The 14546-nt window shown below is 42.4% G+C and overlaps 1 protein-coding gene across 1 annotated transcript in view; it reads left to right on the forward strand.

Annotated features, from left to right (window-relative positions):
• sema4f (sema domain, immunoglobulin domain (Ig), transmembrane domain (TM) and short cytoplasmic domain, (semaphorin) 4F) overlaps positions 1-14546 on the forward strand; it is a gene marked incomplete at its 3' end in the record, with an annotated part of 82619 nt that overhangs the window by 16191 nt on the left and 51882 nt on the right. The window lies entirely within an intron of this gene.

A 14546-nucleotide genomic window follows, 5' to 3' on the forward strand; every position in this document is an offset into this window, starting at 1 on the left:
GTCCAAATCTATACTGGATTTGAGTTACAGTTTTGACTTAAATCTACGTTATTATGACCAACATCCAATTTGACAGAGCTTGAAGAATTTTGAAAAGAATAATGGGCAAATGTTGCACAATTCAGGTGTGGAAAGTTCTTAGAGACTTACCCAGAAAGACTTAGCTGTAATCGCTGCCATAGGTGCTACAACAAAGTATAGACACAGGGGTCTGAATGGTTATGTATTTGTGTATTTCATTTTCAATAAATGTGCCAATGTGTAATATATATGTAGAATGTTCTACTACAACAGCTCTTAGTGGCTGGGTCACACTCATTATCACAGAGTGGAATGTTCTATTATAACAGTTATTATCTAGGCTAGTTCCAGATCTGTTTGTGCTCTTGCGTGTCACATTGTTGGGCATGACAATGAGGGACATAGAGTTTTCATGATCGCACAAACAGACGGGCACTCAGGCTAGTTCTTAGTGGCCGGGTCACATTAAATATCGGGGTAGAGAATATTCTACTACACTATTCCAATATACCAGGTCACAGTACATTTCAGGCAGCAGAATATTCTGCTACAGTGGCTCTCTATGGTCTTTAGTCACACCTCCCATTCACAACAAGCACAGGAAAGTAGAGTACATAAAACCCAGGGACACACACACACACACACACACACACACACAAAACAGCAGTTTAACCTTTCCTGCCTGGTCTACCATATTCAGATTTCTTCAACAACACACTAACACACAAACTATGTGTGTGTGTGCAGTGCAGCTCCATTGTGTGCAGTAGGTCAGGAAGGAAAATGCCCTGCCCCTTACTTCCTGGTTGTCAGGGTGAACGATGGTGTCACAGACAGCCACAGGAGCTGCAGGGCAACATGGAAAATGCCCTTTGACCTCCCTGGCCAAAGCACAGAGGGAACATACACACATTCTCTCTCTCTCTCTCTCTCTCTCTCTCTCTCTTTCACACACACACACACACACACACACACACTCACACACACAGCATGTAGTAGGAGAACAGGTCTTGAAAGGTTTGTTTGAAGTGGCAGGAAAGAGAAGGGGGCGGTGTGTATGCCCAAAGGCATGGGTTCTCTATTCAGCCGAATCTGCCTGCAGTGTGTGTGTGTGTACACTTACACACACACACACACACACACACAGCATGTAGTAGGAGACCACGTCTTGCAGGTTTGTTTGAAGTGGCAGGAAAGAGAAGGTGGCGGTGTGGATGCCCAAAGGCATGGGTTCTCTATTCAGCCATATCTGCCTGCAGCGAGTGTGTGTATATACACACAAAATACACGCACACAATATATCTCTTACACACATACACATCAGTTTTGGAGAAGCAGAATGTTGTGTGTGTGATGTATGTATGGAGGTCAGGGGCTCTATCCTATGGGAATAAGGAGCTGATCTGCAGACAGGAGTGTATCGCTTCGTCAGCACTCTGGAGTGTGTATGACTGTGTGTTGGGAAGGAATAGCCCCTGTGTGTGACATGATTCATGACAGATTTGTGTGTGTGTGTAATATTTAGATTTATTACCATGTTATGTTTATATACTGCACATACAGTAAAGTGTGTGTGTGTGTTTTAGCTATGCATGTGAACATATGCTGTGTATGATCAAGATTATTCATATGTGCTTGAATCTGCATGATGTTAGTTTGTGTGTGTGGGAAGACTGTGTGAACGTGTTTAACTATACTATACCTTCCCTTTCCTGCAACTTCAAACAAACCTGCAAGACCTGTTCTCATACTACATGCTGTGTGTGTGTGTGTGTGTGTGTGTGTGTTTGTATGCGTGCATGTGTGTAATCAGTTTATGTCTGTATGTGAGCAGCAGTGAGTTGGTTTGGTGGGTCTTTGTAGACCTGTAGCCCTCAGGTAGGACCCACAATACATTGCCAAAAATAAATGTATCCTGCCCTTTATATAGTTGAAGTTGGAAGTTTACATACACTTAGGTTGGAGTCATTAAAACTCGTTTTTCAACCACTCCACAAATGTCTTGTTAACAAACTATAGTTTTGGCAAGTCGGTTAGGACATCTACTTTGTGCATGACACAAGTAATTTTTCCAACAATTGTTTACAGACAGATTATTTCACTTATAATTCACTGTATCACAATTCCAGTGGGTCAGAAGTTTACATACAGTAAGTTGACTGTGCCTTTAAACAGCTTGGAAAATTCCAGAAAATTATGTCATGGCTTTAGAAGCTTCTGATTGGCTAATTGACATCATTTGAGTCAATTGGAGGTGTACCTGTGGATGTATTTCAAGGCCTACCTTCAAAGTCAGTGCCTCTTTGCTTGACATCATGGGAAAATCAGAAGAAATCAGCCAAGACCTCAGAAAAACAATGGTAGACCTCCACAAGTCTGGTTCATCCTTGGGAGCAATTTCCAAACATCTGAAGGTACCACGTTCATCTGTAAAAACAATAGTACGCAAGTATAAACACCATGGGACCACGCAGCTGTCATACCGCTCAGGAAGGAGACACGTTCTGTCTCCTAGAGATGAATGTACTTTGGTGCTGTGGGGGTGCTCTGCTGCAGGAGGGACTGGTGCACTTCACAAAATAGATGGCATCATGAGGAAGGACAATTATATGGATATATTGAAGCAAAATCTCAAGACATCAGTCAGGAAGTTAAAGCTTGGTCGCAAATGGGTCTTCTAAATGGACAATGACCCCAAGCATATTTCCAAAGTTGTGGCAAAATGGCTTAAGGACAACAAAGTCAAGGTATTGGAGTGGCCATCACAAAGCCCTGACCTCAATCGTATAGAACATTTGTGGGCAGACAAACCTGACTCAGTTACACCAGCTCTGTCAGGAGGAATGGGCCAAAATTCACCCAACTTATTGTGGGAAGCTTGTGGAAGGCTACCCGAAACGTTTGACCCAAGTTAAACAATTTAAAGGCAATGCTACAAAATACTAATTGAGTGTATGTAAACTTCAGACCCACTGGGAATGTGATGAAAGAAAGAAAAGCTGAAATAAATCATTCTCTCTACTATTATTCTGACATTTCACATTCTTATAATAAAGTGGTGATCCTAACTGACCTAAAACAGGGAATTTGTACTAGGATTAAATGTCGGGAATTGTGAAAAACTGAGTTTAAATGTATTTGGCTAAGGTGTATGTAAACTTCCGACTTCAACTGTATATATTACAGTAAACATTATCTCCAGTCTTGCTCTTTTAGTGAATGTATATACACTACCGGTCAAAAGTTTTAGAACACCTACTCATTCAAGGGTTTTTATTTTATTTTATCTAAGCTGGTTGAGAGAATGCCAAGAGTGTGCAAAGCTGTCATCAAGGCAAAGGGTGACTATAAAATATATTTTGATTTGTTTAACGCTTTTTTTGTTACTAAATGATTCCATATGTGTTATTTCATAGTTTTGATGTCTTCACTATTATTCTACAATGTAGAAAATAGTACAAATAAAGAAAAACCCTTGAATGAGTAGGTGTTCTAAAACTTTTGACCGGTAGTGTATGTGGTGTTTTGAACATCTCTCCCTGTCTCTCTCAGCCAAGGGTCTTTAGAATGTCACCCTATAGGTCCTTATCAATAAAAAGTCACAATAACGTGCAGAGTGTTCTATTTGCCTGCTGGGGGGCAAGGAAACCCCTTTATCCGTTAAAACTATTGACAACTGCGTGCCATTTTCAAGGGATTGTTAAATAAATGTTAACTATTTGGTTGTAATATCATCACCTCTTGAAGAGCATAGTCAGAACTACACATTTTGCGCTACCATCAGAGTTATACAGCAAGTAACTGCATCCTTTTCATGATCAGTAAACATCAATAGATCATGTAATTACAGATACGTGAGGGTAGCCTCAAAATATCTCTTGATGTTGGCCACCATTAATTGGATATTTGAGTGATATAAAATTTAAAGTGAACTATTCCTGACAAGTATGAGTGGTTTAGGTTAATTTCCCCATCCTTTATGGGCTCTGCCTGTCAAGCAGCAGAAGGGCGCATTTGGTGATGTACTGTTAGCTGATACAGTTTACTTAGCAAGCTTCCGGTAGAAACTTTGTACAGTTGGCTAAACATAGTAGTAAGTAGAACTAATGTACTATTTTCACCAACCAACGTAGGCCTACCTAGCGAAGTTAGCTAACATTATCCACTTTTCAACATTGTTTAATCACGATTGCTGTTGACAGACATGATAGGCTACATTGATTAATGGACCACGTCAAATTGGGTAATTAGCTAATAACAGATAACGTCAATATGGCTACTTAGGGGATAAACTATATTGAACAAAAATATAAATGCAACATGCAACAATTTTTTTTTTTTTTTACTGAGTTACAGTTCATATAAGGAAATAAGTCAATTGAAATAAATTCATTAGGCCCTAATCTATGGATTTCACATGACTGGGCATGTGACGCCAGCCCAGGACCTCTGATCCCGCAGGTGGAGAAGCCGGATGTGGAGGTCCTGGGCTGGCGTGGTTACACCTGGTCTGCGGTTGTGAGGCCGGTTGGATGTACTGCCAAATTCTCTAAAACGAGCTTATGGTAGAGAAATGAACATTAAAATCTCTGGCAACAGCTCTTTTGGACATTCCTGCAGTCAGCATGCAAATTGCACACTCCCTCAAAACTTGAGACATCTGTGGCATTGTGTTGTGTGACAAAACTGCACATTTTAAAGTGGCCTTTTTTTCCCCCAGCACAAGGTGCACCTGTGTAACGATCATGCTGTTTAATCAGCTTCTTGATATGCCACACCTGTCAGGTGGATGGATTATCTTGGCAAAGGAGAAATGCTCACTAACAGGGATGTAAACAAATTTGAGCTCAAAATTTGAGAGAAATAAGCTTTTTGTCCGTATGGAAAATGTCTGGGATTTTCTATTTCAGCTCATGAAACATGGGACCAACACTTTACATGTTGCGTTCATATTTTTGTTCAGTGTAGATGGCTATATCCAAATATTGTTGGATTTTCTTGCCATCTATAGTGGTGATGACAATAGTCCAACTGACAACATTACCAGGACGAGTTCTGACTATGCTCTTCAAGAGATGATGATATTAAAACCAAATAGTTTATTTATAACATTTATTTAATAATCCCTTGAAAACGGCACGTAGTTGTCAATGGTTTTAGCGGAGCTGTGGTCTTCTTGACCCCCGGCAGCCAAATCAAACGCTCTGCACCGTATTGTGATGTTTTATTAATAACGACCTGTAGGCACTTTGGATTCAGACCAAACAGTGCATCCTGAGCTCCCACACACACACAGTACATACCGTTTGCAAACAAACAAACTTATACGTCAAGGCGTGCACACACTACTTGGGCACTCACACAGTACACACACACCTCTCTCTCTCTCTCTCTCTCTCTCTCTCTCTCTCTCTCTCTCTCTCTCTCTCTCTCTCTCTCTCTCTCTCTCTCTCTCTCTCTCTCTCTCTCTCTCTCTCTCTCTCTCCTCCGCCCACGTGGCAGAATGGAGTTTGATTGTGTGTTCGGCTGATTCATGTGATTTTGATAGAGAGAGACAGAGAGAGAGACAGAGAGAGAGACAGAGAGAGAGACAGAGAGAGAGACAGAGAGAGAGACAGAGAGAGAGACAGAGAGAGAGACAGAGAGAGAGACAGAGAGAGAGACAGAGAGAGAGACAGAGAGAGAGACAGAGAGAGAGACAGAGTGAGAGAGTGGTGGGAGAGAAAAAGTATTCCCCTGTTCTTCTTTTTTTGTGATCCGTTACATCACCGTTTTCCCTCACCACTATTTCACCCTCACCCTTGTACCTTACCCTTTACATACCACACCCTTTTCCCCTCACCCCTACTTCACCCTCACCCCCATCCACCCTGACCTTACTCTTTTACCTCACCCTTTTAACCTCACCCTTTAAAACCTCACCCCCTACCTCCCCCACTATTCACCCTTTTACCTCTCAACATCAACCCCCCCAACTCTCCCTTTGAAGTCCTATTTGTTTCTTTGTTTACCTCTCAGAGTTGAAGAACATTCCCTGTCCCTTTAAAGCTACAGTATGCGACTGGTAAATAGATGTTTGTACTAGTAATTTAATCATATACAGCCATTTTTTTTTTACATCCCAGACTATCCCTTTAAGGGTGTCAGAGTCAGACTGTGAAACTCCAAAAATATAAGTTCCTCTAAAAGTTTAATGTACCTCGGTCCTAAAAGGATCATGGTTGAGGTGTGTGTTCATGTCACGTGTGTTCAGTGGTCCTATCTTGTATAATACATGTATGGCCATCAGTGACTCTATAGGAGTGAGTCAGCATGGAAATGTTCACCCAAATGGAAGTAACACACATCTTTTATTTACCCACTTCTGTCACAGCAAGACTCGACTCCATCTGTCTGTCTCTGTGAATGTCTAATGTCTGCAAGGTTTAGCTTTATATAACACTTTTTAGCCTGTGATCAGACACCTCACTGTAAAGAAGCTCTAATGACCTCCTTCAAAACCGTCCACTGGGGGCAAAAAATAAAAAATAGTTCCCGGAACTGGGATTGAAGCCAGGTCTATGAAATGGGAGACTGTTGCTTAGCTTACGACACCATCCATCAGCAATGGATGCAAGGCGAGTCTTGATAAATTGCTAAACTTAACCATTCCAGTCGGAATGAATGCCTTAATTTAACCATAGAGTTGTTTCTGTGTGCCTAAACCCTTAACTTAACCCATGTCACCACTACGTGGAACAGTGAATGCTATTATCATCAAGTAGGCTTGTGTTTTGAAATGGTGCTGTGGACGGTAATGGTGGATAGGCGTAATCTGCAGACTCTGGATCCGATGGTCGCATGTTCAATCCCAGTGATAGGCAATGCAGTGTCAGCAAACATGTACAAATGTAATGTATAGAGCAACGTTAAAATTTGACAAACATCTCATTTTGCAGTGAGGCTGTGAGAGCTTGTTGCTAATGACAGTGTTACTGCCCTTCTACCCTCTCTTTAACACACACTTGTGCATACACGCACACAAAATATTATTGTGTTTTGAGGTTCAACTAAACCTAACTTACCTAAGACGTCATATACACCTGTGACAACCACTCCTGCACGTGTGCGCGCACACACACACACACACACACACACACAAAGGACATAAGAAGCAGCCACGCCTGTGCCACATACATAGACACGAGAATCTGAGTTCTTTCTATCTTTATTTTTCACACCTAGCCACACACCCCTCTCTCCTATCTGTGTAAGGGGTGTGGTTCTTACATCACAAAGACAGTAATAGTCACAAAGCAAAGCAATGCATTGGGGTTAGAGACACACACACACATACAGTGGGGAAAAAAAGTATTTAGTCAGCCACCAATTGTGCATGTTCTCCCACTTAAAAAGATGAGAGAGGCCTGTAATTTTCATCATAGGTACACGTCAACTATGACAGACAAAATGAGGAAAAAAAATCCAGAAAATCACATTGTAGGATTTTTTATGAATTTATTTGCAAATCATGGTGGAAAATAAGTATTTGGTCAATAACAAAAGTTTCTCAATACTTTGTTATATACCCTTTGTTGGCAATGACACAGGTCAAACGTTTTCTGTAAGTCTTCGCAAGGTTTTCACACACACTTGCTGGTATTTTGGCCCATTCCTCCATGCAGATCTCCTCTAGAGCAGTGATGTTTTGGGGCTGTCGCTGGGCAACACGGACTTTCAACTCCCTCCAAAGATTTTCTATGGGGTTGAGATCTGGAGACTGGCTAGGCCACTCCAGGACCTTGAAATGCTTCTTACGAAGCCACTCCTTCGTTGCCTGGGCGGTGTGTTTGGGATCATTGTCATGCTGAAAGACCCAGCCACGTTTCATCTTCAATGCCCTTGCTGATGGAAGGAGGTTTTCACTCAAAATCTCACGATACATGGCCCCATTCATTCTTTCCTTTACACGGATCAGTCGTCCTGGTCCCTTTGCAGAAAAACAGCCCCATGCTTCACAGTAGGTATGGTGTTCTTTGGATGCAACTCAGCATTCTTTGTCCTCCAAACACGACGAGTTGAGTTTTTACCAAAAAGTTATATTTTGGTTTCATCTGACCATATGACATTCTCCCAATCCTCTTCTGGATCATCCAAATGCACTCTAGCAAACTTCAGACGGGCCTGGACATGTACTGGCTTAAGCAGGGGGACACGTCTGGCACTGCAGGATTTGAGTCCCTGGCGGCGTAGTGTGTTACCGATGGTAGGCTTTGTTACTTTGGTCCCAGCTCTCTGCAGGTCATTCACTAGATCCCCCCATGTGGTTCTGGGATTTTTGCTCACCGTTCTTGTGATCATTTTGACACCACGGGGTGAGATCTGGCGTGGAGCCCCAGATCGAGGGAGATTATCAGTGGTCTTGTATGTCTTCCATTTGTGGACAGGTGTCTTTTATACTGATAACAAGTTCAAACAGGTGCCATTAATACAGGTAACGAGTGAAGGACAGAGGAGCCTCTTAAAGAAGAAGTTACAGGTCTGTGAGAGCCAGAAATCTTGCTTGTTTGTAGGTGACCAAATACTTATTTTCCACCATAATTTGCAAATAAATTCATTAAAAATCCTACAATGTGATTTTCTGGATTTTTTTTCTCTCAATTTGTCTGTCATAGTTGACGTGTACCTATGATGAAAATTACAGGCCTCTCTCATTTTTTTAAGTGGGAGAACTTGCACAACTGGTGGCTGACTAAATACTTTTTTTCCCCACTGTATACACACACACACAAATGCAAACAAACCCACATGGGCTCTCGCGAATGAGTTTGATATTTGCATCTTGCTCTGATGATGTCATTCTTGTTTTGCATTTCTCTCTCCCTTTCTCTCTTTCTATCTCTTCTCTCTTTCTCTCTGTTGTATTTCCTATGTACTGTACATCTAGTCTGGGTACCAGTCTTTTTAGCTAACATTCCACTCCTTGCCACTCCTGGCCTTTCGGCAATCTCAATGTCCAATATGCAGCCGGATTTACAGCGCAGTTGCTGATTTGGTAGTTGGAAACAACATTCATATTTTCCATGACAACGTTATGGAACCTTGGGTGCGCACTAATTTGGCGCAATATAGGATTAGAATTTTAAGAACAACAATAAACAATACTGCTACGAGCTGCTGCGGTCATTCCCTTGTAAGAAGGCAGTGTCAATGCAAGATCTTGTTGTTCAAAGTGGCTAGAGAAGACTCCGTAATGATTCAATCCAGCTATGTTTGCGCAAAACTGGCACCTGTCTTCATTCCTCGCACATACTGTATGCTGATCATCATGACTTGCTTAAATTTCTGGATTTTGTTATGCTCATTTGAGTTATATTATTTGTCCTTCCTCTTATTAAGAGATGTAGTCCAGACAGGCTACTTTAGGAAACTTTCTGAATGGACATATTTCTCCTTTCCTAAAACATATTAAAAACCTAGGCTCACCTTCAAATCTTGGCTGTAGTCCATCAGAAAGTAGGCCTAGGCTACATTATAGCATAATGCTAAAGAATATATTTCAACATCATGTCTAGATGATACAAGGCACTTGTGATTGGCTGCCAAATGTATATGTGTCCCCATAGGCCTAATATTTAAATTGAGGAAATGTGATCATAATCATTATTTTAGCGATCCATGGTAGACGTCCCTCCTAATGAAAAGCCCCCCCCCCCCCCCCCCATCCTGCTGATGAGAGCTGCTGGACAGCGCACTTGCACTTGATGCGTTTACAGGCACGTGCACAGATAGGGGTCTTGTGCCCAAGCACCTGCCTCTTTAACCTCCCACTCGCCAAGTGCCCTTTTGGGTGTTGTTCTGAACCCACTGCCCGCAAGTCGTCATGACGTCATCAAGTTCGCCCCCCCCCCACCTCTTCCGTTGGTTGGTTGTACGGAGCTTGCACGCGCCCGGTTGCGCTTGTCTCCCAGTCTGCCCGTACGGAGATTGTGAAGATAAATCACAATCAGTAAAAAACGAATTAGCTAGATAACTAGCAGATTTACGTCAGTCATCAACATCAATGATCATCTGATAGCCGATGAGTGCCGGTAGGTGCCCTTTTTTCATGTTGAGCACCTGCTGCCTGAAAGGCCTGTGCACGGCCCTGTGCGTTGCGGATGAAAAAGTGAACTTGCCATTTCCCAAAAGTATCTCAGTGGGGAATCGGGGATTCCTACATCAACAGCCAGGGTTTCATTAAATAGGCCTAGGCCTACTTTTCTATTGCACATTTAATTTGGCGATGTTGAACTTTAATTAATTACCTCAAAACAAATCATTTTTTTTGCGTAACACAGGTGGGTGCCTGAATTCACTCTCGTAGGCTAGGCCTAATATATAGGATAGCATATGAATGGTGGATTAATGTCTCAATTGTCTCAAGGCTTAAAAATCCTTCTTTAACCTGTCTCCTCCCCTTTGTCTACACTGATTGAAGTGGATTTAACTGACATCAATAAGGGATCATAGCTTTCACCTGGATTTACCTGGTCAGTCTATGTCATGGAAAGAGCAGGTGTCCTAAATGTTTTGTACACTCAGTCTATATATTCGAGGAAAGTAGCACCTTGCTCTTGCTTGCTGGATATACTGTATAATAGGCTACAGCCTTCACTATGAAACTGGCGAGGAAGTTTGAATGGCAAGAGGTTCTCTGGTGTGATGTGATCACATTGGCTAGTGGTAAAAATGCAATAAACGGGATTCCTCTGTTCTCCCCATGCCCAATGTTTATGTTTACAATGAAATGTATTACATCAGAATGCCCAATGTTTGAATGTTTCCAATCTAATTTATGAATTAAGTTAGAATGTTTTCCTATCAGTCTAATTTGCATAAACATTGTGGATGATAGCTGTGAGGGTTATCGACTCGGGATCAAGTCCTCTGATCTCCTTGAGCTCATTAATGATAGCATGTTCATATTTAAAGATTGCCGAAAGGCCAGCCTCTTTAGTAAATGACAGGAATTGCAAGGAGTGGAATGTAATAGCTGAACAGAGATGGGAACTAGGCTTCTACCTTGAGCAGAAATGTATTGAGTGTATTGAGAATGTGTGTGTGTAGGTGTCCTTATTGGCAGTAGTCCAGTTGGCATGGCTTGGCTTAGTGTTGTTGTCTGTTTTGGCACTGTGTTCTAATGTCAGTCCACTCAGGTCAATGGTTTCCGTGTGCATGTGCGTGTGTTCGATCACCTCTGCTTGAAAGGTCCCATGTCTGTCTTGTTTATCAAACCTCGCTCTCTCGCTCTCTCTCTCTCTCTCTCTCTCTCTCTATCTCTGCCTCTATCTACCTCTCTCTCTCTCTCTCTCTCTCTCTCTCTCTCTCTCTCTCTCTCTCTCTCTCTCTCTCTCTCTCTCTCTCTCTCTCTCTCTCTCTCTCTCTCTCTCTTCTCTCTCTCTCTCTCCTTCTCTGACTCCTCTCATCCTCTGTTTTACCCCCTGCTTTCTGCAGCTGTCCTTCCTGTACATCCTGGTTTTCACACACACACACACACGCACACTTGCGCGCGCATGCACACACACGCACACATGGATGCACCCATACACTGTTTTTTCTGGACACTAGAGAGGAGAGAGAAGAGCAAAGACAGACTGCCCTTTCCACAAGTACAGCCTCTCTCGCTCTTCTTTCTTTCCTTCTCTTTTCTCCTCTTTTCATTCCACCTCTTCCTTCCAGCTGGCTTGTCCATTAATGCGTTTATCTCTCTCAGACAGATAGTTCCACTCTCTCTCTTCTCTCCTTCATTTTCTCTCCTCTGCCTTTCTCTCCACCTCTCCCTGTAGGCTCCATTATTTCATCTCTTCTCTCTTTCTTTTCTCCTTTCTCACTTTCTTTTCTCTCTTCCTCCTCTACTTTTCTCCTTTCCCTCTCCCTAAAGGCTCCACTATTTCCTCTCTTCTCTCTCCTTCCATCCTTAGCCAGACTTGGGGATTCCTTCTATATCTCTGACATTTCCACAAGCCTAAAGAATTCTGGTTTGTGTGTGTGTGTACATGTGCGTGTGTGTGTTTGTATTGGGGTATAAGGCAGTGGAGGCTCCTCAGAGGAGGAAGGGGATGATCAGTGATTTTCAGAAAATACTATTTGTGAAACATTAAAAAAGTTGTCATTTTCAGATAAAACTATACTAAATATTATCACGTCACCAAATAATTGATTAAAACATACTATTTTGCAATGAAGGTCTACAGTAGCCTCAACAGCACTCTGTATGGTAGCACCATGGTGTAGCCGGAGGACAGCTAGCTTCCGTCCTCCTCTGGCTACATTGACTTTAATACAAAACCTAGGAGGCTCAAGGTTCTCACCTCCTTCCATAGACTTACACAGTAATTATGACAACTTCCGGACGACATCCTCCAACCTATCAGAGCTCATGCAGCATGAACTGACATGTTGTCCATTCAATCAAAGGATCAGAGAATGCATAAGATACAGCTAGCTAGCACTGCAGTGCAGAAAATGTGCCGAGTATTTGACTCAGAGAGAAAGACAATAGTTGAACAGTTTTGAACAAATTAATTTATTCCAAAATGAAGGAGAAGCAAGAGAGAGAGAGTGAGTCTTTTTTTCTTCAGTTTCAGTTTCACGTACCTAGCTAGCAAATGCAGCTAGCTAGTTTATTCTGCTCAAACAGAGGGATGCTATGTTAGCTAGCTGGCTACTTAGTATTTGGTATTTTATTCGGATCCCCATTAGCTCAAATAAAATAACATTTGATTTACCACATACGCCGAATACAACAGGTGTAGACATTACAGTGAAATGCTTACTTACAAGCCCTTAAACAACAATGCAGTTTTTAAAACAATTACAAAGTAAAATAAAAAAGTGTTAAGTGAAACAAATAAAAGCAAATAACTAAAGAGCAACAGTAAAGTAAAATAACAGTAGGGAGGCTATATACAGGGGGGTACCGGTACAGAGTCAATGTGCGGGGGCACCGGCTAGTCGAGGTAATTGAGGTAATATGTACAGTGGGGAGAACAAGTATTTGATACACTGCCGATTTTGCAGGTTTTCCTACTTACAAAGCATGTAGAGGTCTGTAATTTTTATCATAGGTACACTTCAACTGTGAGAGACGGAATCTAAAACAAAAATCCAGAAAAACACATTGTATGATTTTTAAGTAATTAATTTGCATTTTATTGCAAGACATAAGTATTTGATCACCTACCAACCAGTAAGAATTCCAGCTCTCACAGACCTGTTCGTTTTTCTTTAAGAAGCCCTCCTGTTCTCCACTCATTACCTGTATTAACTGCACCTGTTTGAACTCGTTACATGTATAAAGACACCTGTCCCCACACTCAATCAAACAGACTCCAACCTCTCCACAATGGCCAAGACCAGAGAGCTGTGTAAGGACATCAGGGATAAAATTGTAGACCTGCACAAGGCTGGGATGGGCTACAGGACAAAAGGCAAGCAGCTTGGTGAGAAGGCAACAACTGTTGGCGCAATTATTAGAAAATGGAAGAAGTTCAAGATGACGGTCAATCACCCTCGGTCTGGGGCTCCATGCAAGATCTCACCTCGTGGGGCATCAATGATCATGAGGAAGGTGAGGGATCAGCCCAGAACTACACGGCAGGACCTGGTCAATGACCTGAAGAGAGCTGGGACCACAGTCTCAAAGAAAACCATTAGTAACACACTACGCCGTCATGGATTAAAATCCTGCAGCGCATGCAAGGTCCCCCAGCTCAAGCCAGGCCCCCCTGCTCAAGCCAGGCCCGTCTGAAGTTTGCCAATGACCATCTGGATGATCCAGAGGAGGAATGGGAGAAGGTCATGTGGTCTGATGAGACAAAAATAGAGCTTTTTGGTCTAAACTCCACTCGCCATGTTTGGAGGAAGAAGAAGGATGAGTACAACCCAAAGAACACCATCCCAACCGTGAAGCATGGAGGTGGAAACATCATTCTTTGGGGATGCTTTTCTGCAAAGGGGACAGGACGACTGCACCGTATTGAGGGGAGGATGGATGGGGCCATGTATCGCGAGATCTTGGCCAACAACCTCCTTCCCTCAGTAAGAGCATTGAAGATGGGTCGTGGCTGGGTCTTCCAGCATGACAACGACCCGAAACACACAGCCAGGGCAACTAAGGAGTGGCTCCGTAAGAAGCATCTCAAGTATCCTGGAGTGGCCTAGCCAGTCTCCAGACCTGAACCCAATAGAACATCTTTGGAGGGAGCTGAAAATCCATATTGCCCAGCGACAGCCCCGAAACCTAAAGGATCTGGAGAAGGTCTGTATGGAGGAGTGGGCCAAAATCCCTGCTGCAGTGTGTGCAAACCTGGTCAAGACCTACAGGAAACGTATGATCTCTGTAATTGCAAACAAAGGTTTCTGTACCAAATATTAAGTTCTGCTTTTCTGATGTATCAAATACTTATGTCATGCAATAAAATGCAAATGAATTACTTAAAAATCATACAATGTGTTTTTCTGGATTTTTGTTTTAAATTCCGTCTCTCACAGTTGAAGTGTAC

Source organism: Coregonus lavaretus (genome assembly GCF_964263955.1).
Source record: "Coregonus lavaretus genome assembly, chromosome: 7".
Taxonomy (NCBI): Eukaryota; Metazoa; Chordata; class Actinopteri; order Salmoniformes; family Salmonidae; genus Coregonus; species Coregonus lavaretus.